We start from the raw sequence: 25,869 nt of genomic DNA, 5'->3' as shown, positions 1-25,869 counted from the left end.
GCACGTGGGGTATCAGTGGTGTGTTGGGAAACTCTGCACAGCCTGTGGTTGGGGCCTGTTTGCTCACAGGGGTCTGTTTGCACATTCTGGTCCACACACGGCTGAAGAGTTACGTTAGTCTGAAGACTTAAGCAGAAGGGCTCAAGGCAAAGTGGGAGTCCAGAAAGGGAGGATTAAACATCTGGGGGTTGGGGGGGGGGTCATAAGTGACCCCAGGGGGGCAAGCAGCTTGAACATAACCTGAGAGTCTGCAGCCTGGCAAGAAATTCAGAGTATCAGGACCAAAGAACTGACTGGACTTTGTTGCATTCAAGACTTGCAGGGGATTCAGCAGCTCTCATTCCTCTCATTCCTCCTTCCCCTGAGGCAGGATTCTCCCAAAGCGTTACCAGGACTGCCCCTTGCTTGGAGCAGACTCTCCACCTTGCTGCTGTTGCCACCAGACCCCTCCATCCCCACCAGCCGTGTGGCAGACCTCTCCAGGAGCGGGGCCAAGGCTGGGACGTGTCTGCCAGCACGAGAACCTCGAATGCCCACTGCCCACGGAGGGATGGTCTCATAGCCCTGTGAGCCCTCCTGGGGCAGACCCATAGCCATGCAAGCCCACGTGCCAGGCTTGGCTGGGCAACGGGTTGCAGGCTGCTGGGAAATGAAGACAGCACTTCTGCTTGGGAAGGAGGGACGCTGTGCTGAGTTTATGCTGTATCTGTGCTGCAGATCAGGAGATAGCTTAACACTCTTGAGCTGTCAGACCTGGCATTTTTCATCAACTTGAACTTGATTTTTTGGAAATTATTGTTAATCATGCTCTCCAACCACAAAGCACAGGTCTTTGATCAGTGCTTCACAAAGCAAGTACCATCCATTGCTGCATCTGGAGTCAGCTCGTTAGGAGTTGCCTTCATTACAAACAGTGCTGTCAGCTGTGTCCTGGAGCTGGAAGCCTGCATAGTAAGAGTGGTAAGACAAGGTCTCTGTAGCTAGGTCTTGAAGCATAGATAGCCCATTTATGTGAAGGAAGCCTTGTAATGAAGGTGCAGTCACTGATGAGCAGAAGATAAGGCCCAGCAGCTGCCCCAGAAGTGAAGCAGTTGTATCAAACAGGATGATTTTGTTGTCATTGTCTCATCTGCACCCCCAGGCAGGGACTGGTAGTACCTGTGGTTGAAGCATGATAAACAGGAGTGCGTGTGCACCAAGTTCCTTGGAGCTGTGCTGCCAGGGCAGGATTTGGCCTCGTGGGTGCAGTGTTGGTGTGGAAGTTCGTGTTGTTCGCCTTGTTCACACGTTGCGCGCTGATTTATAGCATAGCTGGTGTCTCCACCCTGGAAAAGCCACACGCTCCAGGAGACTGTTGTCCATGAGGCTGCCCTGCCATCACAGAATGATGATGCAGAACTGGAAAGTGAGAGACTTTCAGCATTAATTATAGCTCGTTTTTCCGGTAGCCCCCTGTTCCACAGCTGATTTAGAGCTGCCTGAAGAGAGGTGAAGAGCCCCTTTGTCCGACTGTGTGGGGAAGCCATCTAAAATAGGAACAGTGCGATGGAGAAGGGTGCTCCTGGCACCGTGACACGCCTTTGCAGCAGCCTTTGCTCCCTGCTGAGGCAGAATGGCCAATGGCAACACTTGATACAACAAAGTCATCACTGCTAGAAATCAATTAAGCCAAAAAGCCCACTGGCATTCTCCAGTTTCCTTCTACTTGTCCTGAGACCTCTGCACCTCTTGGCTTGCAGGACATCCTGATGTGCACCTCCAGGCTGGGCTGCCATGCCCTGCTGCCGCTCCCCTCGTGGCCTCCTCCTCGCAGCAGCCCTGCAGCTGCAGAAAAGCCGGGGGAAGGCTGCTGCCAGCGTCAGCGCAGGGGGGAACGGCGCTGCGGTGTCCTCCCCTCGAAGCGGGCCGCAGCCTGCCCTAAGAAGTGCTGTGAGATACAACCAGTGTGAAGTATTTCAGGCCTCCTTCTCTTTACACGTCGTGACTATCAGCTGTGCAAGCACCGTGTAGGGCAGGGCCTGCGCTCCGTCCTGTGTTTGCAGGCTCGGGCTCAGCCTCTCACAGAGCTTCTACCCCACAAGCCTTCTCTGGGCTCTGATGCTTTGCATCAAGGGCGCTCCGGATTGAGAGGGGAAAGCGTTTTTCCTGCCTTATTCAGAGCATGCCTCGAGCGTTTTGGCTTGGGAGCCCAGCTCATACCACAGTTCCTCTGCCAGACGTGGGCCTATCAGGAGTTTTTTACTGTTTAATCATACAAAGAAGAATGTATTTGCCTTTCTCAGCCGACATTTCCACTGCAGTATCTCCTTCTTAGTCCTAGAGTATATTTTTCCCTCGGGTGAATTATATGGTTTACTTTGTGTGCTTGTGTTTTGCCAGATGTGAAGCGTGAGGATGATGCTGTTTTGGAGAAGGACGGACGAGGCCCTGCTACTCCCAGCCCAAAGGTTAATGCTAACGCAGGGTTTCGTGGGATGCTCCTTGTGCTCCACATAAGCATGTTTATCTCCAGGTGCTTCTGGGCAGCTCGGCTGGTAAATCACAGAAATCTTAACCTCCAAATCACCAGGCAAACCTGATGTTAGAGGCCTTGCTAATGAAAGGCAGTTGCACAAAGCTCTGGGACTGGCAGCAGAGGCTGCTTATACAAATTGTCACTGTTTGAGTGCTCTTAGAATTTTTTAGCTTGAATTCAGTGTTCTGTGGCCCTGCAGCATGGCAGGTGGATGTGCACAAAATACCAAGGGGAAGAACAAGGCAAATTCAGGCAGTTCCCTGCCTGAATTTAAAAGCCTGAATTTAATATAGTGTTTTCTGGGCTTAACACCCAGTCGTTTTGTCCAGGAAGGCGCTGTGTGGATATCCTCCCGCGGTTCCCACCCCACCAGTGCCCGTGCAGCTGGCCACCACGCTGGGATAGTCCTGTCTGCGGCAGAGAGGATCAAGATCAACGACTGGACAGAGCCAACTTTTGGGCTGGCTGTAGAGGCTGCATATTTGCATATTTGCATATTCTGCTGCCATTTGCATCACCGTAGATCAGTCTGGGGCAGTGCAGCCGCAACTGAGAGCATGCTGCAGCTTGCCATCGTCCAGCTACGCGGCCCTGCGTCGCTGAGCTGCAGGGAAGCGGTGGTGACAGGGCTCTGTCGCTGAGGCAGGTGAAAGAGCCACTCCACGTGGTGCTGGCACACGAGGGATGTGCAGTCCCTCAGCACACAGAGGTGCACAAAAGCACTCACCCCAAACCCACCAGAGCTGTCTGCCCCTCGTCCTCCCCTGTGCTGGGGTGCACACAGGTGCCCACCCGCAACGTGGGTTGTGACTGTGGGTGACTGCAGGCAGCTGGCAGAGGGGTGCAGAGAGGCTGGTTGCAGGTGGGTTGTGTCCGTGGGTGACTGCAGGCAGCTGGCAGAGGGGTGCAGAGAGGCTGGTGGCTGCAGGCTGCAGCTGGGAAGCATTATCAGCTCCAGCTGCATCAGCAGTGAAAAGCAGGACGAGGGGAGGGGGGAGGAGAAATGACCAGCAGGGAAGTGAGGGAACTCAGGGAAGAGCACCAGCTCTCAAAGAGGAGTTTGCAGTGATGGAAGAGCACCGTGGCTCTCTGATCCCTTAGTTTCTCAGGGTAGCAGGGTTCCCCAAGCCATCAAACCCGTGAGGCTGGCATGCTGTTTCGGTGCATGTGAGACCTCCTATCCGAGCTCGGGAAGAGGTGTGTGTCCTGCCTGCCGTCCCACAGCGTTCTGTCTGTGTGTGCACCAGCGCAGTGGTTTTGCATGATTCAAAAGGACCAGCTAGCTTAGGACGGCCCTTTGCTTTTTCCAGCCTTCCTGCTCTAGCAGGTGTCTCCTGATTTTGAGGTTCTAAGTGTAACTACTTAAGAACTGAAAAATCCCACAGGCGGGTTTGGAGCAGGCAGCCTGCCCCGGGGGGGAGCGGGTGGTGCTGCTCCTTCCCCCGCCCGTGCTCGCTCTGTCCCGGGGGCAGCGGGTGCCTGGGGGCAGCTCCCGGTGCCTCCGCGGCCCTTGCGCGCAGCCCGGCGGGCTCGGCTCGGCTCCCTCGGCTGCTCCGTGCAGCGCTTTAAGGAGCAGTTTCTAACGGCTCCGGTTAAAGTGAGCCAGGAAGCGGCCCCGGCGGGTTACAAGAAAATGAATCGCGACGGAGCAGCGAGTTCCCGACTCGGCTGAGCCCCGGTAAGCGCCGCCGCACCCCCGCGCCGGGCGGGAGCCCTCCGGCCGGCCTCGGGGGGCTTCGCCGGCAGCACGGACCGCTTCCCCCGCCGCCCTTCGTGCTGCCCCCGCCCCAGGGCAGGCGGGGCTGGGCGCCCGGAGCCCGTCCCGTCCCCCCGGGCCCTCCCGGCGGCCGAGCATCCCGGGGCGGGGCGGGCTGGCCGGCGGGCGGGGGGGAGGCTCCCGGGGCCGCCCCTCCGCCGGGCCACGGCCGGAGCCCGCTGCCCTCCGCAGCCGGAGGTAGCGGGGCCGCGCCGGGGCTCCCCGGCCGCGGAGAGGGCCCGAGGGACGGCGGAGCGAGGGAGCGGGCTGCGGTGAGGAGCCTTTTCTCCCCTTCCCCTCTCCCCTTCCCTCTCCCCCGGGTTCCCTCCCGCTCGCCCGTGGCTCCCGGGAGCGCAGGGCTGGGCTGCAGGAGCCCGGGAGTTGCAAAACAGCTCCTGGCTCTGCAGCACGCTTTGCTATCGCCCCCCCCCTTCCCTTTTTCCCTTTGCACTTGGAGTAGCTAATTGGATCGGCAAACACTAACGGCAGGGGTGGGATTACTTCATGCTCTTGCAATGCTGTTTTGCTGTTCGATTTCAGGCATTTCGCGTGAAAAGAGCCTGCCTTGGCCGGGCTGCCCTGGGAGCACGGTGAGGGGCGGGGGCAGGCGCTGCTCTGTCGCCAGCGCCTTTTTTTTTCTTACCAGATCTTCACTTTTAAGGGAGATTTTGTTGTGTCTGTGGCTGCGTTGGTTCTAGAGGAGGTTTGCTCATTTGAACGGTGCGATCAGCAGGCCCCGCAGTAATCCCGGCGCACTGCTGGGTGCCCTGAGGTTTCCTCATCTGGCAGGTTAATTCCATCACTGGGGCTTTTTAAATTTTGCTTCGAGGAGATTTCTGGAGAAAATGTGAGCTCCAGCGAGGCAGTGATGCTCACAGCGGGCTGTTTTCTTGCCGGAGGGAGTCCTGGCTCCTGCAGCCGTGGCTTGTCGCGGTGGGGAGCAGCTCTGTGCTCTGACTCGTTCCCCCTGGAGGTTATTTTTCTCTTCTGCTGCTGAAAGTTGGATTTCCTCAGGTTTGTCTGGGAAGTTCTCGTCTAGGTGGCATTGAAATTCAGCCAGCCAAACCAGCAGAAATGGCTCTCCTAAGGGTAATGTATTTCTAGATGTGCTCCTTGAAAAGGAGCACATATTCTTGAATATGAGCAAGGTATGTGTCGTCTTAAAGAAAGACTGAGGAGGTGAGTCCTGGATATTGATTCCTTTAGGCCAGGAGCCAGCAGGATGCTTAAATGTGGGGCTGAGCAACCCGGGGCTGCTCCTTGGGTTGGCTGGAGGCACGTTTGCCCCGCTGAAAAGTGTGCAGGAGAAGGATGGGTTTGTGTCTGTCTCACTCAGCTTTCCAAGCAAAGGACCAGTATGTGTCTCACCTTTCCTGCGTGTTCCCCTTCAAAAGGGGATGCAGAGGGTGGTGCTCGGGAGCAGCTCGCTTCTCCTCGCTATCTTTCCCCTACAGGTACTTTTTCTTGCTCTCAACTGACAATTACAGCAGTAAAATAGGGAGGGAGCTATTTATCTTCCTTCTTTATTGTACATATTTTATCTGTCAAACAGTAACCCTAGAAATAATTAAAACCAAGGAAGGTTGCTTTGTACATCCTAAACCTGGGCTTCCCCTGATGGTATCGTCCTCCGGGGTGCGGCTGTTTTGCTTTACTTGCCTGAATTAATTTTATTGTGGTGCTGAGATCTCCCCTGTGGTCCCTGGAAGTCGTCCTGCATTTTGAGGAGTTCAGGGCTTGCTGAGCAGCTGCTCTTCTTCCCTGAAAAGTACTGCTGTTAGGTGGGAAATTTCCTATCCCAACCTGTCCCTGGGACCTGAAAGTTGACCTTTGCAGCTTTCACCCCACCATTATATTTTTTTTTAAAGTCACTTGTCTCATCTAAAGTTATGAAAACTTGATATTTCTCATAATAGTTGCATGAATTAGATGATGTTCTTCCTTCTCCCCTTCTGCTAAGCAAAAATCCACCTCTCTTTTGATGATAACAATTGTTGAAGGGCTTCCCAGGGCACCCCCAGTCCTTTGTGTCGGTCTCGGATGGCCTTCTCCAGCGCAGGGAGAGGGGGTTGGAGGTGTGGGGAAGGCAGATGCTTTCGGTGAGGTTCCTGCACGCTGCAGAAGAGCCAGAGCTTCTTCCAGCGAAGCGATGTGATCTTGGTGTCTCTTCCTGGAGAGCAGCTTCTTCTGGGATGAGGCATCTCCTGCCCCGTGCAGTGCAAGGGGCTGTCGTTGCTTTCTCGGAGTAGTATCTGCTGTGATGTTAGTGGGGAGCAAGTTGTGTTTTTGGTGTTCGTCTGGGCGAGAACGTGTATCCTGTGTTCCTATGGGATAATTAGTGGTCAGAAAGGGGTGAGATGTTACCCTCAGTGTGGCAGTCATTGTGGCAGTGGGTCTTTTAATTATCAGCCCTTTAACTCCAGCGAGTTATAACTTGAGAGCAAACACTCTTCTTGTTAGCTTTAAGGATTTAATTTCTTTAAGAGGGCAAACGATTGTCACTTGCACAGAGCTCAGCCACAGTGATTCTCGCTTGCTGCCCTCCGTGTCGCAGCACCGTTGGCGCTGGGAGCTGCAGGGGAGCAGGGCAGAGGCAGGGGCTGGCAGCCCACGCTGCTCTGCTCCTCCCCGGGCAGCGGAGGGGCCGTGGGTGTGGAGCCAGCAGCAGTGAGGCTGGGGAGACCCGGGCAACGCTTGGAGCCACAACTGCAGGGGACATCACTTGTGGCAGGGAGCTGAGGCAAAGCGTGACCGAGAGCTCTGGAAGCTGGCGAGGGCATGGGGACACCCTTTGGTGCGGCGCTGGCTGTGCCTGGCTGCTCGCCGGCTGCCGCAATTTTGGGTGCTTGTGTTTCTCCCAAAAGCAGAAATGTGTGTTGGCTGCTTCACCAGCCCCAGGCTGAGCTCGATGTGCTGCGGCAGCCAGGGCTGCGCTCAGCTTGGGGAGGAGTTTCTCCTCCTTACAGTCTGTGTCTGCTCCAGGCTCTTCGTGCCCTTCCCTTCTGACTTGCTTCAAGTCTTTCCCTGCTTTAGCATCGAGATGTTAAATGACATCTTGGTGGGCAGCCGTGGCAGGTGAGTGATGCTGCGTCCTGCTGAGGCTGTGTAAAATGCCACAGCCTGTTTGCTGGGGGCCGCAGGCCCTAGAGCAGGAAGGGATGAGTGCCAGCCCCTGCGGCTCCTGGCCCTGGGCAGCCCTGTGACCCTGCTGCTGCTTTCCTGCGTCCCCGTGCCTGTCTGCTCAGCAAACGCTGCTGGAGCCTCCCGCTATTTTATGTGGTTGCTCAGAACAGTTATCTGTGTCTCGTTGGGTCAGAATGAGAGCACAGGGGCCAAACCGTGCCATCCCTGTGAGAGCCAGGGCACTGCTTGGTTTTTTGGGGATGCAAAAAGGTATGAAGAAAGGCCACGTAGCTGGAGGATGGGCACAGAGCTGGGGGACAGCAGTGTCGTTTCAGTGGCACTGGATTGTCCCAGGCAGAGTTACAGGGTGGGCTGGACGCTGCTGCTTGAGTGGAACCAGTTACTGTGGTCTCCGCTCCCCTGCGCTGCTGGGCGGGGTGGGAGAGGGACCTCTGCGGCTGGGGCCACCCGACTCCCTTGCTGCTCCCCTCCCTCCCTGAAGGAAGGGCTGGCAGCGTGTCTGGGTGCTCTGATGCCGTTCAAGCCATGCTTTGCTCAGCCACGTGTGGTCACTGAGGGCAGGGGACAGGATGCGGCTGGCTGGGATCGCCCCGTGGGTGACCTCGCTCCAGGATGGTGCCTGTAGGAAAGGCAGAGCAAGAGCACGGGCCACCCCTCTCTGGGCAGCGAGGGTCTGCTCTGCCAAGGCTGCCTGCACAGGCAGGGGGGACTGTGCCACCCATGGTCTGCTGCTGGGGTCCCCTTCGGAGCGGTGGCTGGCGTTCGGCGGTGCAGGCTGCAGTGGCGATGCAGAGTCGCCCGCTGGTCGAGCGGCCCTGGCACAGCTTGCTCTAGGTGGAGTGTTTGCACTAGAGAGCACAGGCTTTCAAAAACTGTAATAGGGAGGTACTTTTTGTGATGAATTGATGGCTTCATTTTTTTTGACCTCTGAAAGCTTTTCATGCATTAGCTACATGTAGGAAACGTAATTTTCCGTGCTGAGAAATGGTGAGTTCTAGCTCTGAAGCAGAATGACCGACATGAGCTTTTTTTGGATGCCTGGCAGAGCTCATTTAGTGTGAAACAAGGCTTGGGTCCCCAGATGAGATCCTCTGCTTTGGGGAGTCTGTGTCCACGTGACACCGGAGTGGAAAAGGGGAACTGGGAGAATTCAGTGAGTTGTTTTCTTCTGATGGCTGTGAAGCTCGTGGAGAGACACCAGGGCACAAGGGCTGCCAGAGTTACAGAAGGATTTTGGTGACTGGAAAGTAGCTTGAGGGGGAAAAAATGAAATGCTAAAATGGTGGAGGCTGAGGACTGCTTGGTCCTGAGCCCCCTGGTCCCTGGGGCTCCTCTGATGCCGTTCTCGCTGGCAGAGCCCTCTCCCAAATGAGAGGCAGCAACCTGCCTGTCCTAAGGACTTGTCCCTGTTCCCCCCGCAGCCGCCGTGGGTTACAGAGCAACCAGACAAACACCCCGTGTGTGCCTGCAAGTCACTGTGGTGCCAGTACCCAGCCTGGGTTTGGGGGTGTGTGATGTCATGTACGCAGTATAAAACCCCCTCCTCACCCTGTTTTTATTTACAGGAGGTGTCTGGGGACAAGATCACCTCAAGGCGCTTAGTGCTGGTGGTGTGCAGCAGGCTCAGCTGGGGCAGAGGATGACTCTGCCCCTCGGAGCATCCAAAGTGATGCCAGGAGAGCTGCCCATGCGTGTGAGCCTGCAAGTGGTAAGGGCTGGGCAGGGCAGCGCTGTCTGTCGTGCATTTAGTGTTTTGTAGAGTGCTAAGAGTGTACACATGGATGAGAGAACCCAGACATCCCTCAGGTGTTAGTTCGGCTTCTTTCACTTGGAAGTTCCCCTCTGCTGTATATTGGCCTGTAATTAAAATGAGAAGAGTGCAGTTGCCCTCTGGCTGTGCTCGAGCTGCTTAGACTGGACCTCTTTTTTTCTCTGCTATTTTGCTGCAAAAAACATCCCTTTCCAACAGTAGAGCACAGAGAGGAAACTGGAGTGATATAGTCCTGAAATGCATTTTTGGGTCATAAGCTGAGTGTATCAGTTCTGCTCGTTACCCTGTGTGTCAGGCTCGGTTGGGGGCTGTAAGGTGCACGCACACAAAAAACCCCAACAGCTTCACAGCAGACACAGGCACGCCGTCTGCCCTGCTAGATGCAACCCTGCATGTGTGTTTGCAGGGGTCTGCCTGGAGTGACTGAGCTCCAGACATGCCTGTAGCCTGTGGGGACCACAAACAGGGTCTTCTCTTCCTTTTGTGCAGGTTTTTCCTCATCTGTGAGATGGGGAGAACTGTTTTTTTCCCAGGTCCCTAAGAGCAGAGCTGTAAGAGCTTGTTAATTAGTGATTAGCAAGTGCTGTGAGGCTTTTGGCTGCAGGGCAGAGGGCGAGCAGGGGGTGGGTTATGTGGCAGCAGGAGGTTGAGGTCTTTTTGTCCTTACTGTTGCAAATGCAGAGGAAAACCTCGGCTTGGCCTTGCAGCAGGAGCTGTGTTGTGACTGTGCCATAGCTGGTGGTACACGTCCCTGTGAGCAGGTGACTTGGTGATGCTGGGTGGGTTAAATCAGGCACTGGCTGCAGGTGGTGCTGAGCGAGGAGCTTTTAAACCCTCCTGTGCCACAGGCTGCTTCCTAATCTGCCTGCTGCTGCCTGTGGGGGTCCCAGCCCCTCTCCTGCTGAGCAGCAGTGTCCATGTCCCAGCACTTAGGGTGTCATTCATGAGGGTCTTCCCTCTGCTTCCTACTCGAAACCTGACACACTGTATCTTCTTCCCAGGCATGAGAAGAGACGCTCTTGCTGGGGCAGCTCATTCCCCCGGCTCTGAAGCTGGTACGTGCTGAGTGAACGTGGGTGTTAGCCCTGTTTGGGACTCCCGGCGGTGTCTGCACATTACGCTGTAGAGGTGAGATTACCATGTTAAGTACACTAATCCTCCCAAAGGGGAAAACATAATCTGGGGAGGTGGCTCTTCATGGATTTAATTAGGAAGGATGCTTGCTGGTGTGCTGGTCCCTCAGGTAGGAGGGGACTGACTTGAGGGTGGCTGGGAGGTTTATTTTGTGGCTGATGCCTATTTAAAGAGGGAGGTGTGCGAGAGCTGCAGCGAGCTGCTGCTTGGCTCTGTGTAGTGTTTCTTGGGGTTAATAACCATGATGTGAAACAGCACAGAATGGCAAAGTCTCTTGACTGCTGTGAGGCTTTGCAGTGAGTCTGGATGTCCAAAGTTGTTCTCCTCATTCAAAAAGAAGAGATGAGCTGTGGGTTTGTGATTGAGGAGGAGGAAACCCGCTGTGCAGGTCTGGCAGGGCTCTGCCTTGGCTGGGGTGTACCCGCTCGTCCTGGCGCCTGCTTTGAAGAGGCACAGGGAAGGCTGCTCCGCACACCGGCCCCTCGGGCTGTTGTTTCTGGCTGGGTTGGGTTGGGTGGTGTTTCTCCATGCTCCCTTCCAGCGTTGGATGCAGCTTGCTTCCCAGGGAGCAGCGCTCGGGACATGCGGATGGTGGCTTGGGTTTCCTCCTGGGCAAAATGGGTTTATAGGAATGTACTGAGCTCCTTTATAAACCAGCTTGAGATCTAATGAAAGACATCGCTGTGGAAGAAAAATATTGTTAGCGAGTTACATTGTTAATGAGGTCAGATCATTGCCTGTAACAAAATTAGTTTGTTTTGCTTTAATCAGTTTTAGTAGCTGGAGTGCTCAGTAATTACTCATGTCCTTATGAAAGAGATGGGACAGCATGAGTATAGCTGCTGGCAGACTCCTCTGTCTCTGAAATGAATTGTGCAGATGACTTTGGGAAGGCATCTCTCCAGATGCACGGTGCCCCCGGAGTGGTGCTGGCAGAACCCAGCCTCAGCCAGGAAGCGTGGGCCGTAGCACGGCCCCTCTGGAGAGAGCTGTCCTTGGGGGTGTGCAGAGAAGCATTAGCAGCAGGAACATCTTTGGACTCTGCTGCTGCTGTCTTCATTTTTACAACCCCATTTGACATGCAGCATGCTAGGTGTCTGTCTGAGCTCTTCCTTTCTTTAGTCTATGTAAATTGTCAAGAATCCCAGGGACTGTCAAATACATCCGCTCTCTAAAACAGAAAATGTCCTCCAAGGTCTTTGCACCTCTGGTATCATTTCTTTGTTTTTTTTTCTGATGTCAGTGGTGTGTTTCTGAAAAGGCAACCTGTGATGGGCAGGGCTGAATGCAGCTCGAGAGGACAGGGCACAGAGAGCCACTGCTGTGGTGGCGACTGGGCTCAGGAGGAATGATTGTCAGCAGGCCGTGCTCTTCCTTACAGGTGTGATGGTGGTGCACGTGCCTGCTGCATACCCAGCTGCTGTGGTGGTGGGCAGCAGCAGCCACCTTCTCCCGTGCCTCGCTCAGGGCAGCACAGGGTGGCCTGTGAGACCGCAGGACCTACCGTGCCCTCGGTCTCTCTCAGTAGACCCGTACCTGTAAACTGAGTCGGAGCGTAGCTTCTGATCGAAAGTCAGGCTGAACCTGACCCACACGTGCTGGACGTGGGTGGTTCTTCTCCAGCATCTGCCTGGCAGCTCCCCAGGAGCAGGACAGAGGGAGCGCAGAGCTGCAGCATCGCAGAGCTGGGGCAGGGAATGGCTCTTCCCGGCACTGTGGCCTCCGTTTCGTTGTGTTCTCCCTTCTTGGTGGGTCCTCACAGGAACCTGGGTCGGGCTCTTTGAGCACACGCAGCTCAGCAGCTTATATTGAAGTTGTCCTTTTCTGTGAGAGGCTTTCTGCAAAAGGATGAGTTCAGGCTGGAGCCCCCAGCTTTTCCTCCCCTTAATCCACTTGCTGACTTCAGCTAAAATACTGTTAATTCCTGCTGTTCTTTCCCTTTCCTTCCTGGTATTTTCTTCTGGCTTGGTTCAGATGTATTTTTTCCCCTGAAGTTGAGGGAACTGATGTTGGGTAGTGTCTCTCTCTTGGAGGAGTGCCAGGGTTATGGGAACTGAGGCACTTTGTGGGCTGTGATCTCTGCAGCTTAGGGTTTGCCTGTCTAACTGGTCATGAACAGTGAAGTATCACTTGTCCAGAGAACACGTGAGGCTTGGTGGGTGTGCGCCCAGCACCACCTGCGTGAGGGGTTGGAGATAGTAATCTAATGGACTCTTCCCTAAGTAAGAACCAGTGGGAAGAAATGCTTCAGTACGAGTTGTGCAGCTGAAGCCATGTCTGTAGGATGCAAATCTGGCTTCAGAGCTTTGGCTGCTCTGTGGACCTGCTCCTCTGCTGCTGATTGTCTGTGTTGTGAAAGCTCCTGACAGACTGAAGCTGTGATAGCTGAGCTGCCGTCTGTGGTGGCCCTCCTGCTCCTTCCCATACTTCTGCTCTGGTTTTCCTCCTGTGGTGACCCGGTTCAAGGAGCTGAACAGACAAAAAATGATGCACTGGTTTGTAAGGTGACTTTTTGGTGGTCTAGTCCCTGGGCTCAGAAGCGTTGGTGTGGGTGCAGGGAAGGGGCAGCTGTGGGACTTGATGTTTCTCCTTGATGAACTTTGTGAGATTCCCGTTGGCCCCTTTCTCCAGCCTGTCAAGATTCTTCTGAATGGCAGCACAACCCTCTGGGACAGGCTCAATGGCTTGATGTTCCTCCTGGATCCCCTGCCCTTGCTCCCACCCTTTGTGTACTTCCTTTTAATGTCTGAGATGAACGAGGAGCTCCTTGCTGAGCCGTGCAGGCCCCCTGCCACCCCTGCTTGGTTTCCAGGAAGTGGAGATGAACTGTTCTTGAGCTTGGAGGACGTGATTCATGACAGTCAGCCGGGTCTCCTGGACTACTCTTCTCCCCAAGACTGTGTCCTGTGGGATTCCTCCAAGCTGGTCACTGAACAGGCCAGTGTCTGTTCTCCTGGAGTTCAGGGCTGTGGTCTGCAGGCTGCTTGTCCTGTTCACCCCTCTTGGGATCCTGAACTCTACCATCTCATGGCCACTGCAGCCAAAGCTGCTCATGACCTTCACATCCCTGACTGGTTCATCCTTGTTTGTAAGTAGTAGGCCCAGCAGAGTGTCTCCTCTCACTGGCCCCTTGCTCTGCTGTGTCAGGAGGCTGCCATCAGTGCTCTCCAGAAACCACCTGGCTTGCTTGAGCCCTGCTGTGGTGTTCCTCCAGCAGATATTGGGGTGGTTCAGGTCCCTGTGGGGACGGGGATTTGCAAACACCTGGCTTCTTTCAGTTGTCTGAAGGTCTCATCTACTTTGTCCTAATCAGGTGGTCTGTTGCAGACACCCACCACAATGTCACCTGTGTTGATCTCTCCCCTCAGCCTTGAGCTCTCAACTGTCTCATCCGCTGTCTTAAGGCACAGCCTCATGCACTCCAAGCAACTCCTCCTCCTCACTGTCCCACAGAGCCCACGTCCATCCATCGCAGCACTTGGTCATCTCAGCTTTCCCACCACGTCCCGTGGTCCTGGTGAGGCCGTAGCCTCAGCCGTGCCCTGGACCTGCCTCCGGGCAGTGGGGGAAAGCCGCATCCCCCGCAGCATCCCGGACCGTGGGGGCTGGAGCTGCCTCCGCCTGCACTGTGGGCCTCTCCTTTAATCGGTTTGAATTTCCCCCGGTTTAATTCCATTGAGTGCCCTTAATTCCTGTGGCCCGGAACAAGGAGGGCTCTGTGCAGAAAAGCTCTGTTAGAGCCGTGTATTTTGGCAATTCTAAAAATACACCTCGCTGGCTGCGGCCTGTGCGGGGTAACCATGGCAACGCGGCAGGGTTAAAAAGAATCGCACCAATTAAGGGGAAAATGGAGCTGTTAACGCTCATAAAAACCTAAAAATTAAACAAAAAGGCTACAACCACTGTTTGGGATGCTGTGGTCCACGGGCCGTGAGTGAAGCTGTGCCCCCTGCGCTCCTGAGGAGCGTCCCGAGCGCACGCCGGTGACTCCTGCTCGCGTGGAGCATCCAGCTCCGGCGGGCGCGGCTCCAACCGACCAGCAAAGCGAGATGAAACAAGGGACAGACGTGGGGATGTGTCTCCCTGAGGGTGAAATGTGCCAGCTCAAAGAGAACAGCCTGGCTGAAGCTTGGGGAGGGTTTGGAGGACAAAAGCGTGGTCTGAGCAACAGTTTTGGCCTGCGCGAGGGGGCAGGTGGGTGTTAAAATTCACGCGCTGAGCCAAAGCCCCTCCAGATCAGTGGTGATGCTTTCATTGATGGCTTAGCTCTGGGCTGGGAAGGTGGGCCTGGTGAAAGCTGCCAGGGGAGCCTGAAAGCAAAGGGCTAATTTTGTTCAAAATATATTTGCTTTAATCGTCCTTGCTGAGCCCTGGCCAGAGCCTGAGGAAGGCTCAGGAACGTGCTGCCTCCCTGCTTGCTGCGGCTGGCGTTGAAAAGTGTCTCCTTGCCTAGAAACTTGTGTAGGAGAAGGCTGGGCAATCTGGTCCTTGGAAAAGCTTGGAATAAAATTATTTCAAGCACCTTTTTGCTATGCCTCACAGAAAAATATAATGGAAGGATTCAGAGTATCTCTTTCCAAAATATTGCAGGGTTTTTGCGGATGTCGCAGGTTTTTCCCTCCCCAGCTGGCCGTGCTTTGCCCCCCCACCATGCTGATGCCATCCCATATTTGTTGGGTGCTGTGGACATGGGGGCTTGGGTGCACCTGTGCCTTTGCCTGATGCTCTGAGAAGTTTCTGATCCTGGAGCAGGGAGTGATGATGATGCTGCTGCCCATCCCTGGGCTTGAGTCTGGGCGGGTGATGGCTCCTGCCCTGCCTGTTTCTCCCCAGGGTGGCTCAGCTCTGGTCTTGATCTGTCTCACCCTGAAGAGCCCCTGGGAGCTTCGTGCTGTGTGTGGAAGCACTGGTGAGAAGGACCCCAGGGAGATGTACCGGTCACTTACTGGTTTTGCTTGTGCAGAAGCGCACAGGCGTCACTGTGGGGCCAGTATCAGTGGAGGAGAGGTTGAGGTTAAAACTGCCCTGGGCTTGGAGCGGTGGATGCGAACCAGAGGTCTGCGGAGAGGAAGGAAGCGGGGGCTGCGCAGCTGTGCTCGGAGGATGCTGCGCCCGCTGGAAAGCAGCAGCGGGGTCTCCCGAGACAATTTAGGTGAAGGAAGCCGCGATGAAGTCACCAGTTTACTTGGCTTGGTGGTGGCAGGAGGTGTTGTTAGCGGTGCTGGCGGGGGTGGGATGAGAAGTTCAGATTAAAGGTAGTGAGAAGGCAAATGGGTGCTGCTGTGTTGTGTGCAGGGCGTCGTGCCCAGGCTGGCAGCCTGCTGCACGGCGGCCGAGCATCCCGCACACGAGGCGGTCGGTGTTTGACACAGCCGTCACCAGGGAAGCATTTCTTCTCAGCGAGGGTCATTAGCCATTGGAAGGGGCTGCCCAGGGAGGTGGTGGAGTCACCATCTCTGGAGGGGTTTAAGAAAAGACTGGACATGGCACTTAGTGCCATGGTCTAGTTGCCATGGTGGTGTCAGGGCAATGGTTGGACTCGATGATCCCAGAGGGCTCTTCCAACCTGGTTGATTCTGGGATTCTGTGATCTCTGGGTCTCCTTACCCTCTGCTGGGTGTGAGCAAAACCTCGGCTGTGCCCTGTGAACACAGGCTGAGCCTGGCGATCTGGGCGTGATTTCAGGCAGGTGCAGCAGGGCTGGCATTAATCCCTGGGGAAGGCAGGCGCGGGTGCCCCTGCAGCTCCCGGGGACACTTGCTTTGCTGGAGTGGGGGCATCCGGGGGGGGCATTGGGCCAGGGCAGTGGAAGTGCAGCCCCCTGTGACCCTGCAGCAAAACCTTCCCCTTGTAGAGGGGCCCTGGCCAGGATGAGGGTTTAACTCTTTAAACTAGGTTAGGCAAATAGAAAAACATTTAGGGCGGAGGTCTTTAACTTGCTTTGAATTATGGTTTGCATCAATTTGGGTTAATTGAGCTGGAGGCCGCCCCGTGTAGCGTGTTTATTTTTTTGCATAGGTTAAACCAAAAGTGTGTGTGAAACTGTTGGAAACTGGGCCAGACTGGGGAAGAGGCAGAGCTGAGGGCAGGACGCGGGGGAAGGCTGGAGCACGGCTGGTGGCAAAGCTGGCGGCACAGGAGGCGCCAGGAGCCTTCCCAGGCTCCCACTCAGGTCCTTGGCTTCCAGCCTGGGCTGGTTTGGTGGGTGAGGACTTGGGGTGAAACCGGTGTGGCGGGGATTTAACAGGGACCAGGCAGCCGTGTGCTCTGGTAGCGTCGAGCTGCCGAAAGGGTGAAGGGCTGATCTGGAAGGACGCGTGTGTAAACAGCCGAGGAGTCACGCTGCGACCGGACCCGACCACCCCAGCGCCGCGGGAGCTCCGGCGGATGCAGGTTTGGCTCAAAGCCTTCTTGGGTGGGAGGGAGGAGGGCAGCGAGGTTTCAGACCGCTCCGCAGGCTGCTTGGGAAGGGCTGTCCCAGGGCTGGTCCCTTCCGTGTCGCCTCCTCTCTGGCTGTCCCATCTTGCACGTGTGGCACAGCTCCAGTGTGGTTCAGACTGGTTTTCCTGCGCTACTTTGCAGGCAGCCCGGGATGCGACGTGCGGCTGGTCCGGGAGCTCCCTGCGACCCTTTCTCCGACGGCTCTGGTGTTTGGTTGGTGCCCGTGTGCCTCCCCATTCCCCTCATCAGGAATGCTGCAGGAGGGAAATCTTTTCTTCTTTTGATTGCCACCGCTTCCTCGGTGGCTGTGGTCCCCTGGGAAACGCGTCTGCTCTTCCAGGAGGGGCTGCAGGGGATGATGCGTGAGCAGGGAGAGGGGAAGAGCTCCTGTTCCCTCCCTGGGAGGTACAATGTCAAGAGGATTTCTTATAAAGTGTGCTTGCCTTATTCCAGCAGAATTAAAATTAGTTCTAATTAAGTGGAGGTTAACCTCCACCGTGCATGCTGCAAATTAATAGAATGTGCAATTAACTTATCGTGCAGCGCTAGAGGTTCTTGAAAATTACTTGGAAAGAAACGTAGCCCTGTATGTGGTTTGAATTTTGAATTTATGTTAATAGTTCAGGTTTGAATTAATTAATTTTAAATGACAGAACTTTGATCTTTTCTTTTTCTTAATCACTCCTGCTTCTGCAGCTTAAGTACGTCTTCTCCCTTTGTAGTGAAATGAATTGGACAGAAATGCATAATGGGATAAAAACGTGCTAAATACCCCCTGACCCCCAGCCCCGCGGTCTGCTCCCGTCTCCGGGGTGCGGGTGTGCGCCGTGGGGCTGGCGCTGCCGCTGTCCCCTCCGAGGGGAGGGCTGCAGCAGGACCCAGAGGTTTCGGGGAGGACAGGACGTTGTGTCCTCTTGGCGTGAGTTTTGGGGGTCAAACCCATCTTGTGGCTTTTTGCTTTCTTTGGAAGTGGTGGTTTGGGTTTGTGGTCGTGTGTTTTGAGCACAGCTCCATCTTTCCTGGACAGTCATCTCCTGCTGTGTGACTTTCTCCGTTGCAGCACCCAGGTGAGCACAAGCAGGTCACACTCCTGGTTGGACAAGAGCACACGGCCTCAAGCTTTGCCAGGGGAGGTTCAGGTTGGACATTAGGAAGCATTTCTTCTCAGCAAAGGTCATTAGACACTGGAAGGGGCTGCCCAGGGAGGTGGTGGAGTCACCATCTCTGGATGTGTTTAAGAAGAGCCTGGACATGGCACTTAGTGCCATGGTCTAGTTGACAGGGTGGTGTCAGGGCAATGGTTGGACTCGATGATCCCAGAGGGCTCTTCCAACCTCATTGATTCTGTGACTGAAACTCCAGTGCAACCTTTGCAGGAAAGCTGGCATTTCCCCTCGCAGTGAGCTCCTGCTGCTTGTGTGCCCAAGTCAGGGGAGTGAGGGTCTGGTTTGGGGCTGAGCTGGGGGGCAGCACGCGAGCCCGCTCTTCTGCTGGGGGTGGTGTTGGACTAGCCATGTGAGCCATTCCAGCAACGCTTTAGAATTAAAATAGCAGACATCACCTCTGAAGTTCCCTTCTCAGAGCATTGACCTTGTGAGGTTGGCTTCAGCTGAAGCCAAATATGCCAGGAATGGCTGTTTTCTCCCCCCACAGCTCCCTTTCCCTGTGTGCTCCCAAGCCGTGGGGACCCACGGGTGCATCTGGATCCAGATCCAAGCCTGCCCTCCTGGGTCTGTGTTTATGGCCCTGTGGTGGGAAGCTTTGGTCACACCATTCCCAGCTCCTTGTCTGCAGTGCAGGCACTGGCTGGGGCTTCACCGTGGTCACCATCCAGCAGACCAGTGTTTCTGGAGGAGCAGGAGTGAGGTCTGGCTTTCCCATTCCCTGCTCGAGCCCTTCTGTGCTCCTGCTCTGGTTTGCAGCTCCTCAGGGCTGGTCCTTGAACGCCGGCTGTGGCATCACCAGCTCAGGGAGGAAATTACTTGTCCCAAACAGTGTATCAGAGTCCCTGTGCTCAAACTTTCGACTTCGAAAATGAGTCCTGTGCTGTTTTTCTTGCTGCTGCTGGTTGCTTTTGCTTGAGGTTGTTCTGTTTACTGCACGTACCTGGCAGTCGGGCTGCCTGGGGTGGTGGGTTTCTGTCTGGGAAGAACAACTTTATGGCGAGGGAAGAGCAGGCCTTGAAGGTGAGCTTGTTATTTTCTCAAACCAAGTGAGTGGGATTTGGAGGAGGAAGGGGTGGGCAGCAGTTCCTAGCAGTGGTCTTGTTCTTTATTTTTGTGGCAGGGGAGAATACAGGGAAGATCTTGCAGGAGGGGAAGAGCTGCTGAACAGGGCTGCCATGGCAGCCTGCAGCAGAGTGCCCGAGGTGGGCTGGGCACGTTGTCCAGTCCTGGTGCTGGTGTGACGCTGTTGGACACCTTTGGGGGCCCCGGCGTGTCCAGGAGAACAGAGAGGCCATTCGAAACTCTGTGACCGTGATGCTTTGGAGCGATGGCCGTCTCCCAGTGTGGGCTACCCCGTGGGGTGGTGGCATGTGGTTCCTGGCCGTGGCTCAGCCAGCGCTGGCCTCACCTGCCTGTTTTGGGGCTGAGGCGGGTGGCTATCGGTGTGGGAGGGCGAGGTGGCTGGGGCTGGAGAAGGGACTCTGATGTGCCAAGACCTCTCCAGCAAGTCAGAGGGGCTTTCCTTCAGCCTTGCAGGGTGGGGGAAGCTGCCTGACCTTTAGTGCAGATTTGTTTCTGCATTGCTTGCCCTTTTAACACATGATTGAAAACAGGCTGTAGAGGAGAGGGAGCCAGAGCTCTGTAATTGAGCTACTGGGACCAGTCAGGAGCATTTCTTGGAGAAACAGAGCATGTAGAGGCAGTGGATTTTGGTGGTGGTGATGGATGGCCTGCCTGTGTGGAGATACAGACCTGGCTCTGGGGTGCTGCCAGACAAGCTTAACATGAGGGTCACAACCCACTGTGTCACCGTTCAGTGCAAGGAGCCTGAGAACACCCTGCGGCCTCGTGTTTGGGGAGGCTTTGGAGGAGGCTCCAGAGGTGCTTGCTGTAGACCTCACCTCCTGAAAGCCCTAGCACTCACCCTGGCAATTGCCTGGCTCAGTCCTCCGGGGTGGCTTCTGCTGGGCTGTGGGGACAGCGGTCATTGGCATGGACAAACGTACGTGTGATCTGAGCATCCATCCCTGGGGCTGGCAAGGGGACGGTGACTAAATGGGTTCCCGTGGCACCGGCAGTCTGGGTCCCCGTGTGCCTGCTGGTGCCGTGTTGTTTCAGTGTGGTGACGGTGCCTCGCTGGTGTTTTGGCTGAAATCTAATGAAATCTTTATATCTTTAGGCGTACGTGACCTGTTCATCTGTCTTTAGGCACTGGGCAAACGCGGAGGCGTATTGGATAAACCACTACAAATATTTGTAGTTCCCTGAGAAAAGAGCTCTGTGAAACCTGGGGGTTTGTGTCGCGTGTGGTCCTTTCTTGCTCTGCTTTTCAGGTCCGGCTCTTGAAGTGCTCGGCAGAGAGACAAGGCTGGCCTTTCACAGCCAGAGAACTGAAGGGCTTGGCCACCTCTGCCAGCCCTGTGCCCCACGCTTGTGACCCTCTTGCAGCCTGCGTGATGCTGGTATCCCCCTGTGATGCGTGTGATGGGCTCTGAACCCCTCGTCCAGGGGACTGATGCTGCAGCCATGTGTGGAGTCTAGTAAAATCCCAGCAGCCTGGCCAAGTGCTTTGGGACCTGGTGCAGGGACTTTGGTCCTTCTGGACCATCCCTTGGGACAGAACACCTGGGAGGAACGTCTATAGAAATGGTGTACAGAAATACTGAGGAGTTAAGCGTGCTCTGAGTGTAAAAAGGTGGTGTGGTGAGGTGGAGGAGTGTGCCTTTCTCAAGGGCAGGGATGGCGTAAGGTATTTGGAAGCCAAGTTTGCTTCTCGGTCATGGAGAGCATTAGAGACGGCCCCATGCGTGACAGCAGTGTGGCTGGAGGGGAGGGTGAGGTGCTGGGACACGGTGGGTGCGAGGGTGCTGCTTCTACCCGCCTTGGAGCACCACAGACCCAAGGATGTTGGGTTGCAGCCCCTGTTCGTTGACTGACATGTCTCCTGCTGCGAATTCAGTACTCGTTCCGTTCCTCTCCTTTGAAACTTGGAAGGAATTTTTCTGTGCATCTACACCGAGCAGATGGGGCGAGATGGGAAATTTCCAACAGCCGAGAGGAGCCGCGAGGGCTGCCTGAGGGATGGCGGCGTGGGGGGCAGTTGCGTGCTGCACCGTTTACAAAACCCAGACACTTAGAAGCAGGGAAGTGCAGGGTTTAAGGACATCATAAAGGTATGGAGGTAACTCCACCCGTATCGCAAACACGAAGCGTATCCTTCATACCCAGTGCACAGAAGATTACAGCTTTAAAGGGTCATAAACTCTCCTGTTTATCGGGACATTAAAATTCAACCACAACTAGAAATGCCCCTGCAGAAGTGACAATTGCAACAGGTCTGATCCTGGGAAAAGGGAGTTAAGTGTGAGTAACTTGGCTTGGCATAACCAGAGGGATGACCTGGGGCCAGATCCAGGGATGGCAAAGTGTGGTGGGGATGTCTTGCCGTAGGCTTTGTGAGTAGAGTGGGAGTATGTGCTGTGTGTGTACATAGACAAGCTCAGGATGTGCTAACCCAGGAGTCTGTGATCAGCTGAGTGTATCTGGGGATGTTCCCACTTTCCCTTCCCTCCTTCGCCTGTTTGACCTCTCGGCTGAGCCCTGAGCTGTCACTTGCTCCCAGTTCACCATAAGTGATGTGAGATAGATTTGCCGTAACCTCCAAGTCAGCGCCCAAGTGTGACAAGGTTTTCCAGCTCAGCTGTGCTCACAGAAATGTTCCCAAGAAATGCTTTTTGGAAGGGCTTGGAAATTCAGCTGTAAACAGAGATATCAGAAATATGTAATTATACTATTTCTCTGTTTCCCTTGAAACAACGACGACGTTTCCAAGTGACAAAGCACTGTGGTCCTTCAAAGGTGGGGACCGGGTGTCATCCCTGCAGGCTGGCTCTGGCGGCCCCCTTCAGAGTGCTGGCTGTGGCCCTGCCTCGTAAGGCTTTGCTGAGGTTGTGGGTCTGGCAGCATCTGGGGGTGCTCTGGGCAGGGTTATGGCAGCATCTGCCAGCGGATAAGGGAAGAGAACAGGTTCTCTGTGTGCATCCCCAAGGATCCCGTTCATCCTGGGTGGTTGGAGCCATCCCTGCCCATCGGGCTCGTGCTGGGGCTCCTCTGTGCTGCTGCCACGGCCTCTGGGGTCGTGTGATGAGTGTGTGGTTTGAGCTCTGTTTAGGAAAACCTCAGATGTCAGCAGGGAAGTCAGCGTTGGTGAAATTCCCTAACACGGGGTTCAGGTAGAAGTTTATACTTGTGCTTCCTCAGTATGTTTTCAGACATGTCCTTCAACAGGCATATGTTAAGCTTATAGAAAAATATCTGTACGATGTTTGTATCCTCACACGCTTCTCCCTCCTCCTCGCTGGAGAGTGCTGATCATTTGTGTTTAAGACAAGACTGGACATGGCACTTAGTGCCCTGGTCTAGTTGCCATGGTGGTGTGAGGGCAATGGTTGGACTCGATGATCCCAGAGGGCTCTTCCAACCTGGTTGATTCTGTGATTGTGCTGAAATCGATACGAGACTGCCGTGTCGGCCGTTGTTCTTATCTGGGTTTAAAAAGCAATATATGCTTTGAGTGGGACCTTCGTAAGACTGCAAGGTCTCACTAGCTCTCAACAATCATCTTTGAAAAATGTCGATTCTTTTTTTTTTCCTTTTCTTTTTGCTTTGGATTTCTTCCAAGCTGAGTGCTGGGGGGTTTTGCAAACGTTGAGAAGCAAAGACATAGCTGATGCTGTGTGCTGATGGGCCCAGGTGCTGGCTGGGAGGTGGAAAGCAGCTGGAGAGGTGCTCAGAGCTGCTGGTGGTGCAGCGCTCTTGGGAGAGCAGCACCCATGGTCCCATGTGCTTTGTTGTTGTGAGTCCAGAGGAGGCCACGAAGATGATCAGGGGGCTGGAGCACCTCTGCTCTGGAGACAGGCTGAGAGAGCTGGGGCTGTTCAGCCTGGAGAAGAGAAGGCTCCGGGGAGACCTTCTAGCACCTTCCAGCACCTGAAGGGGCTACAGGAAAGCTGGAGAGGGGCTTTTTACAAGGGCATGGAGTGACAGGACGAGGAGGAATGGTTTTAAACTGAAAGAGGGGAGATTGAGATGAGATATTGGGAAGAAATTCTTTGGTGTGAGGGTGGTGAGACCCTGGCCCAAGTTGCCCAGAGAAGCTGTGGCTGCCCCCTCCCTGGCAGTGTTCAAGGCCAGGCTGGATGGGGCTGGGAGCAATCTAGTCTGGTGGAAGGTGTCCCTGCCTGTGGCAGGGGGGGTGGAACTAGATGGTCTTTAAGGTCCCTTCCAACGCAAACCAGTCTGTGATTCTGTCATGCCCCTGTGGGATTCAGCTCTGCTGTTTCTTCCTGATGGTGCTCAGGCACTGGAAGAAGGGTGTTTTAGGTATTGGAAAGGGGGGTTGCGTGATAGAAGGCAAAAGGTTGGCTGCGTGGTCACCTTTGGAGTGTTAACGATGGAGAAGGCAGTGGTGGGGCCACCTAAGGACTGGTTTGGGGGCTCCAAAGCAATCTGAAACCAGGAATGAACAATGACCTGATCTAGGCTTACAAAATCATGAAGGTGCTGGGTCAGATGAAGGTGCAACTGTTGCTCACCTCATCTCAATACTAAAACTAAAGGTTACAGTGAAACTGGTGGGTAGTTAATTGAAAGAAGATGAAGGAAAGCGCCGCTTCACTGAGCAGGTAGCGAATGCCTGGAGCTTGGTGCTGCAGTAGGTTGTGGAGGCAGATGGCTCGTTTGAAAGACACTGGACAGATTCTTGGCCAGCAGGTCTATAGATGGATGCAGAAAGGATGCCAGCCAGGCGTTTCTGGTGGTCTGCGTGGGGTGAAGTCTGCTAGGGGACACAGCAAAGGTCAGGGCAAATGTGCCCAGGGCAAGAACTTGCAGTCTTCCTTGAACTCTGCCCAACCCTAAGATGTGTCTGTGGGCACTGCCAGGCTGAACTTTCTCCACTCAGACTAGGTTTTGCCTCCTGGAAGGAGCCTTGCTTGTAGGCTGTAGATTGGATGTCTCTGCTTATTAAATGAACGTACCGGGCTGCAGCAGGTTTCACTCGAGGTGTGCAAAGGTGCTTTGGGAGCCCAAACCCTCCAGAGAGTGCAACATCTCTTCGCAAAGCCAAGGGGACCTGTGCAGGGGGCTGCTGGTGATTCCCACTATGGAGGTCTTTACCTCGTGCCAGGACCAGGGTTGGTGGAGCATCGAAGTGCAGCAGAAGGAGGAGGTCAGGGGAACAGGAGATCTTCTGGCCCAGGAGGAACGATGCTGTTTACACTGGTTTTGTTACAAGCCAATGATTCGTTGCCAGCTTTAATGGTAGAGCAAAGCATATTTACTCAGCTTGTTTGGACGGATAACAACTGCTGGATAAGGAACTGTCAGATGGGAATCAATTAGAGGCTTCAGCTCGTGAGTGAAAGATCATATTTGACATCTGATGCCCTGTGAAACTGAGTAAGGACAATGCTGCTATTTATACGGTTCTTTTCTGGTCCCTTCCTTTCTTCCTCATCATCTTCTTTGCTCTAATATTAGAGCTTTGACCCTCTGTGTGTCGCTCCCAGAGCGAGCGCTGACACCAGCCCTTTCACGTGGTTCCTGTGAAGAGATCTTTGTGTTTGTGAGGGGGTGTGTGTGGGGGTGGGACCGGCGCTGGCCCAGCGTTACATCCCTCTTCCCGTCTCTCCCCAGGGACGAGGCAGCGGTTGCACAAGGCTGAGTTTCTGCCTAGGAGGAGAGCCCAGCACAGGTACTAGTACATGCCCTGCAAGTGGTTGTAGATGGGGTTTGATGGCAGCTGGAGCCCAGGCTGCCGTGCAGCAGGGTCAGAGGGGGGGTGCCTGGGGGCTGGTGGCTGTTTTGGCTCTGAGTTCGTTGCTCTGGGTGGCACTGTGGCCTTTTGCTCCTCTCCACTTGATTCCTTGGTATGTTGAGTGGTGACACGACTTCACTCACTTCTGCTGGGAGCAGTCTTGTGCCAAGAGCAGGTGAAGTCATCTTCCCGTGTGATGATGGTCCCTGGCAGCGTGTGCATGGCGTGAGGAGGTGGGAGAGGGTGCAGACGAGCGGAGGGGGGTGATGGCTGTTAGAAACAAAAAGCCCTTGCTGTCCTGGAGATCCTGCAAGATTCCTGTGTTAGGGGAGAGTCTCTGTGAGTCCGTGTCACCATGACATCTCCTTGCCTACCACTCGGCCAACCTGCCCAAGCTGCCAGTGACTGAGTCAGCAGGCAGTGACTCAGTAAGGTCACCGGACCGTATTTACCCTCCAGGCAGAGAGATTCCTGGCTGCCTTTATGATACAACTTGCTTAAAAGCTTCTTCCCTAAGTGGTGCCACTTACACCCTTGCCTGGGGCTCTTGGGCTTGGGCACTGGCAGGCTGCTGCCGGGGGGGTCCCAGGGACTGTAGCTCTTGGAAAGAAAAGCACGTGTGAACCTGCTCTCTGTGCTGGAGAAATGCCCTGTCTTAAACTACGAGCGTTCATGCAGAAACCTGATGCTGGGGAGGGAAGGTTTGCAGTGGGCTTGTCTCTGCCCGGCCTTGGTACCCCACGAACTGCGTTAAAGAGCATTTCCCTTGAACTCCCTCGATCCTGAACACGAATGCTCTTGTCATGAGTAAAGAAAAAGCTTTTCAGTGAGGTAAAATAATTAATTTGCTGCTCTTGCCTTGGGACTTAATTTTGAGGCTGGCCTGAGGCTCACAGAACACACACTTGATCTTATCTTGGCTGCTTTATCTCCTTTTCCGCCCTTTAATGATGATGCAAAAAAGATTTTCAATTTCTTTTGGCTGTTGGCTCTCTAGGTATGCTTCAGTGGGGGTGTGAGATCCAGTCGGAACTTCTTAAATATTTGGGTTGTTCTGTAACACGTATGGAGCTGTGGGGTGGTCCCTTGTACAGCCCTTAGAAATAGCTTTTAGCTTTGAAGGGT

At 54.7% G+C, this 25,869-nt stretch overlaps 1 protein-coding gene across 3 annotated transcripts in view; it reads left to right on the top strand.

The window, feature by feature from the left end:
• The first annotated feature begins 9,053 nt into the window (after positions 1 to 9,053).
• The window catches only part of LOC137674621 (ankyrin repeat and fibronectin type-III domain-containing protein 1-like), a 262,483-nt gene continuing 245,667 nt past the window's right edge, over positions 9,054 to 25,869 (top strand). For 2 of the 3 annotated variants that reach the window (XM_068420108.1, XM_068420106.1), the window contains exons 1-2: positions 9,054 to 9,123; positions 10,188 to 10,314. The gene's annotated coding sequence lies outside the window, so the exon portion shown is untranslated. Of the gene's footprint in view, positions 9,124 to 10,187; positions 10,315 to 24,623; positions 24,682 to 25,869 lie in introns of all 3 variants that reach the window. The other variant, XM_068420107.1, reaches the window with a different exon arrangement.

Source organism: Nyctibius grandis, chromosome 30 (assembly GCF_013368605.1).
Source record: "Nyctibius grandis isolate bNycGra1 chromosome 30, bNycGra1.pri, whole genome shotgun sequence".
In the NCBI taxonomy this organism is placed as follows: Eukaryota; Metazoa; Chordata; class Aves; order Nyctibiiformes; family Nyctibiidae; genus Nyctibius; species Nyctibius grandis.
This window is presented reverse-complemented; position numbering and strand designations above follow the sequence as displayed.